The sequence below is a fragment of the Tauraco erythrolophus genome, chromosome Z (assembly GCF_009769465.1).
Source record: "Tauraco erythrolophus isolate bTauEry1 chromosome Z, bTauEry1.pri, whole genome shotgun sequence".
NCBI lineage: Eukaryota > Metazoa > Chordata > Aves > Musophagiformes > Musophagidae > Tauraco > Tauraco erythrolophus.
Genome location: NC_141496.1, coordinates 25766232 through 25772307, shown reverse-complemented (window position 1 = coordinate 25772307; position 6076 = coordinate 25766232).

The following is a 6076-nucleotide window of genomic DNA, read 5'->3' as shown; positions in this document are numbered from 1 at the left end:
AAAGCACAAGCGGCCACACTGGTTTGGGGAAGAGCTTTTCCTTCCTTCGGGCAGCAGGGGGACTCCTGTTTCCCTGAGTGAGGTACAACAGGAGACTAAGGAAAGACATGCTTGCAGGGCAGGCAGAAAGCGGTTTATCGATAAAAAGTGCCAATGCTAAACGAGACCCGGAAAAAAGTTCTCCTTTGAAAAGATTCTGCTGGGATAGTTCGAGGAAGAGAAGAGAGACAGGAAAGTGCATGGTCCGTTTTCACAGAGCATGCCACGAAACCGTGAAATACCTGAAAACAACCGAGTCAGACTGACCATGATTACATTGCTTAAAGAAAACTTGATGTGCTCGAGAAACGAGTAAAAACGTGCAGGATTCGCATTCCTAAATGCTCCTGAGGAAATCATTCTAACGCTGATTTCTGAAGGGAAGTATACCTTTCCTTAACTTTGCTCTCAGAGTCCTTCAGCTTTGTCTGCAGATGATGTACTGTGACTTCGTTCTGCTGCCGAGGAGTCACATACTGCTCTGGATTTTGTGGCTTAACGCCGTGACTGTCACCATCAGAAGCGTTCCCTCGCTGACTGCCTGAAAAGAAGAAAAAAACCCAAACCGTCACAGAATATCACTCCTACAGTTGGGCTGATGCGGCACCTTGACAGGTTTGGTGCTCCAAATACAGCATCTTTTTCCTCTCTCTCGTCCCACAGTTCTCATCGCCATAAGTGCTGCCCGAGAGCGTAGTGTCACCCAACTGTTTTGTGTACAGTCACTGTAGTGACACTACACTCACTACAGTGACTGTAGTGTCACTACAATACAGGCTGCTATCGTAGGTCTTAACTGCAGTAGTCTCTCTTTGCACTAGCAGCACTTGCCCTAGGCAGGACAAATTGCTTTGCTTACTCGTGAGAAGAAGAAGATCTTTGGCTTCCAGCAGCAGAGACGTGGAGCTCAGGCGCTGAAATGCTGCCTGTGCAGCTTGAAGAGCTGCAGTAGGCTTCACTCCCTGGGAAAGAAAAGGCAAGAGGGCAAACGGGATGGAAATGACCACGCCAAGATGGTTTTCCAAATAAAAATGCATCACAAGCATCCTTCCTTGTGCATCCGCTGTGAACTTCAGCAGTTGCGTGAGTTTTCAGACATCCCTGAAGGCAAGCGCTGGATTTGTTCCTGCTTTCTCAGATTACGGACACACAGGTCCAGCAGCCCTTTGGGAGGGCACTCTCCTTCTTTGGGCTCAAGTCTGTCCTCCCCAAGAGGCAAACAGATCTCAAGACAAGTTTTCCTCAACTAAGTAACAGGGATCTCTTTGGATGTGTTTGGTTTCCTTTGTGAGGAAGGAGGCAAATACTGAACCGCAGAAGACTTGCGCCCAAGACCCGGAATTGCAGGTGGCCTGTGCCATCAGCCCATAGCTGGGCAGGCCATTCGCTAGGACAGGAGGGACTCAGGCTCTCACCTTTGACTCGCCAAATCCTCCTTGGCAATTTACTGGCTTTTTGTTTGGATCCTCCATTGTCACGGCGGCATCCGGACGCCTGCTGCAGCCCGAGAGTCTTCTGAAGAAAGAGAGAGAGAAGTCTTGAGAGGCCACAGCCCAACCACTAAGTGCCTACGTCTCTAGCAAGAAACATCTAAACCCGTTTTTCAGAAGGGGGTGGCTTGGAAGAGTTGTGACTCAGAATAAAAAGATTGTTTTTCTAGGCCGCTTGAGCAGGGACTTGGAGATGTGGCTGCAAAGATACGCAACGCTTGAAAGCCAAACCACCCCTTCTAGCTGCTGCATTGCTTACTCTCCTTTGAAAGAAATGCTTGGCTATTTGAACATGATTTCCACCTCCATTGGAGCAAACTGGTTTCAATTCCAAGTTTAAATCTAAAATAGCTGTAAAGCCAAACTAAAAGTAGAGCGCCAAGCCAAAAATTTTTACCTAACTTGTTAAGCATCTTTGGTTCAAAATACCTACATTCGGATTCTATTCCAGTAGTATCTCTCGCAAGTTGCGGAGCACTTTTCTCACTTTGATGCGATTTAGTTAGCTTACGTCCCACAAACACACCATGCCTGTGATTTCACGGCGCAAAACGATGTAGAGAATCTCCCTGGGCAGTGCCTTGGGCAGCGACCCTCAGCAACAGGGCAAACAGAGAGTGCCTAAGCTTAGCAGGGAGGAACAGAAGAGGAAAAGGCATCTCATTAGACCTACTTGAAGATCCATGTGTGGTCTTCCAACACAAACTTTCTTCCGCAACTGAAGGGCTAAGACTGATCCTCCTTTCTGCTAAAAAAAAGTACACAGAGAGAAAGAAAAGAGTCAGAGGCTGTACTTGGCTTCAAGGAGGATTAAGAGCGGAGTTGGGAGAGACCTGATGAGGAACACCGGAGACCGGGATGGGAGTCTTCTGACTAAATGTGGATTTCTCTACCGTAGACACCCGTGTCCCAGCCAACCTCGGGCCCATTCTTAGGCAACGGAGAGTTAGGCAGTACAAGCAGGGAGCTGAGGGTACTGTTTCTCTTATCCTAAAGCAAACGCTTCTGTATTTGGTCGGAAAGACCACACGCTAGATTCACTGATTGTACGCGTTATATCCCCTGCAGAGCTCAAGAGGACCTTAGCGCACTTGTGCAGGCGGGACATTCCAGGTAAGGAGTCGAGGCCAGCTAAATTACAGGCCACCTCTGCTCTGCCCAACTTGGCTCAAGACCGGGAATTGACATCTCCCTCGCCTCCCAAACAGCTCCCGTAACCCCCAGAAGCAGGGAAATGCAGATTCACCTGTTGAAGCTGGTCCACCTCCTGAGAGCAATGGCACCAGTCACTGGAGCAGAGAAAGAGAGCCCGTCCTCATTCGCAACCCACAGTTCCTGAAGGTCGTCTAAGGAGACCTGTAGATTCAAATCTCCCCTCTTCTGGGTCACTAGTCCTGGACGTACTGTCTGGGCCAGACAGAGGAGCTCCAACTGCACCTGCTGGCTGCGCTGGATCTGTTGACCCAACTGGCAGGGAGCATTCCAAAACTGCCATTGTGACCCAAACGTTCTCTGGGGCGGGGCGGGGGGGGGGAGGGGCGGGGGGGGCCCTCAGATATGCAAATGACGGAACCCCCAACAGCAGCTTCCACCTTCTGCCTTCCAGCCTCTTCTAGATCTTTTGCGTAGGCCCAGAATGAAAGGCGAGAGAAGGAAGAAAAGCAAAAGTAAATGAGAAAGAGGATTCGCGTCCAAAAGGGCCACAGCTGTATTTCTTAGACTCTGTGTTAGAAAAGATCTCGGAAAATTTAGTGTCCCAACTAACATTATGAAGTCCACAAATAAGAAAGGGAGAAGAGCGAGATGAAAACTGTCCAGGAAGTCAATGTTGCGCGCCGTTGGATCCCAACGTCGGGATGCTTCCGCTGTCTGCTGTCAGGTGTGGGAGAGAAGTGAAGCATTCGCACCACGTGCTGACACCTGGGAAAGATGACACGTGCCCAAGTGCTTCCACCCTTTTTATTGCCAAGGGGATGTTTTCAAAAGCAGACGGAAAGCCTTCCAGAAGCACACGTAATTGACCGCTGCGTGTCTGCTCTTTGCCAAATATCGAGCTGCTTAAAAATCTCGTGCTCAAGTTAAAGCCATCCTCATCAGCTTTAAGTTACTGGGCCAACCTGGGCTTTTGCTCTTCTTCTTCTTTTCACTTGCGAGCTCCTCTGCACCCCTCAGAGAACTTATGCTCTACCCTGATCAATAAACAGGGGCACATCAAGAGATTGCTGACCATTAAAGCTAACACTTTAAAGAAGGGACGAAAGAAACAAAGATATGGAGAACTTCGGGTCATGGGCAAGATGCTCCATTATTGGTTATCAACCTACTTCATTCGCTCCATCGCAGAAATCAGGTCTTCTGATGACTTGTTCGACATTTCTGTTCCTGGTGGAAGAGGAATTGTAACATTTGATGTAATGCTGGTTGGTGTGGCAAAGAGCTGTTTTCTGCTCTTTGAGTATTTCTGTGTTCCAAAACCCCAGGATTTTTATTCGTTCTCTATAAAGATTTTCTGTTCCAGCATTCTTTTCCTCTAATCAAGACACCCAGCTGGCTACAAAATCTGGCTAGCTATTCCTGCTTTCAGCAGGAAACACTCGCAGATGGCCTCAACACTGCCACTTGCCCCGCTCCGCTCACGGCGATCGGAGAAGAGGTGAACAGCCGGCAGGAAGGGCAGCCTGGCGGCCACGGCACCAGAGGTCCCTCCGCAGGGCCTCCCCTCCCTCTCAGTGCCGGCCCCTTCTCGCTGATTTTTGCTCCCCCGCTGCTTTTCCCTCCTTGCATTTGATGTGGGTAGCCTTCACGGCATTGGAGATTGTCCTGCTTTAGCCCAGCCGGCCACTAAGCTACCACGATACCCGAAAAGTTGGGGCAATTGAAACGGAACTTTCCAAGACTCGTTTTGGAGTTTTAGAAAGCAGGCATTCTTTATCGCAGCACCGGGTGCCTGGGGGATATCTCCTCCTGGCATGCACCCCCGGCCCCCTGGACAGAACTTGGTTCTACACTGTGATCATAGCATATTCATAACATGTTCACATATTCATTGTTATTCTCCTAAACAACTGGACCATTTTCTCTCGCTTTACGTGTAAATTACTTCACATGCTCAGTTCTCTTCCTCTGCCTCTTTCTTTTGGGTCTGGGGTATGTTTAGGGCAGGTGGTCCAGGAGTCGGTGGTAGCGATCTTCCCCTGCTGGAATTACCTTTCCCCACGTTGCTGCTGTGCATGCTCACAGTTCACAAAAACATGAGAACAAAGCTTATACATTTCCTGAGATGTTCCATTCAAAGGCAGATAGTTCTGGATAAAGAGTCTCCCTTCTAATCACTTCCGGCAGCTTCAAGGATGTCATCTTGTTATGTTCTTTAGGTATGTGTAAACCACCTACTAAACCCTTCATGAAATTCTTAGACAAAAATTTTAACTCCTTCATGCTGGGTAACAACCAGGAGGCCGCTCATTCACTCCTCCCGCTCAGTGGGGTGGAGAAGAGAAAAATGTAACAAAAGGACTGAGAGTCAAGATAAGAACAGGGAGGAATCACCCACCGCCCTGAGCAAAAACCATTTCGGCTTGGGGACAAACCAGTGTAATTAGTTAACAGCACATTCAGAGAGGATAACAAGAAAGAAAGCCACATCTTAAAAACAACACTTCCGCCTCCCCCTTCCTTTCTTCCCAGATCTACCTCCCCCCACCCTCCTGGCACAGGGGGACGAGGAATGGGGGGTTGCAGGTCAGTTCATCACAAATTGCTTCTGCCATTCCTTTTCTTAAAAGAGGAGGACTTCTTACACTCTTTTCCCTCTTTTCCCCTGCGCCAGTGGATCTCATACTCAAGGGACAGTCCACAGGCTTCTCCATCGTGAGTCCTTCCCGCAGGATGCAGTCCTTACCATCGGATTGCTCCAGCACAGGCTTGCCCGTGGATTCATAGCATCTTAGGGTGCAGCCACCTTCTGCAGTGTGGATTCCCTCCTCACAGACTGCACATGTGGATTCCCTCCTCACTCTGCTCCACGGTCGGTCTCCAGCAGCGTGGGAAGTTCTTCCCGCCAGACAATCCTCCAGGTGTGGAATCGTACACACAGTCACAGTTAGGATCTGATCTTGATGATTGAAGTCTGTGTTCTTGACGAGTTGGGAAAAAACGATAAGAGAACAAAAAAGAAAAGGGAGTGTGAGAAGCTGGCGTAGGGAGTGTGAGAAGCTGGCATAGGGAGTGTGAGAAGCTGGCATAGGGAGTATGGGAAACTGATATGGGGAGTGCGAGAAGCTGATATTTAGCTTAGCAGAGAGAAAAAATGCTTTTTTAGGCATAGCCAATAGTAAAGCTAAATAGGCGCGTGCACTACTGGTTGTAACCAATCATAACTAAGCAAAGGGCGCGTGGACACATCATGGCTAGAAGAATAGTCCGAAAAAACGGCTTGTAACTCTAAATAAAGGTCTCTCGTATCACATCTACGGAGTCTGTGCGTTTCGGCCACCACATCCAGGAACTCTCTTGTGTGCAGGCGTCTCTGCTCCAGCATGGGGTTT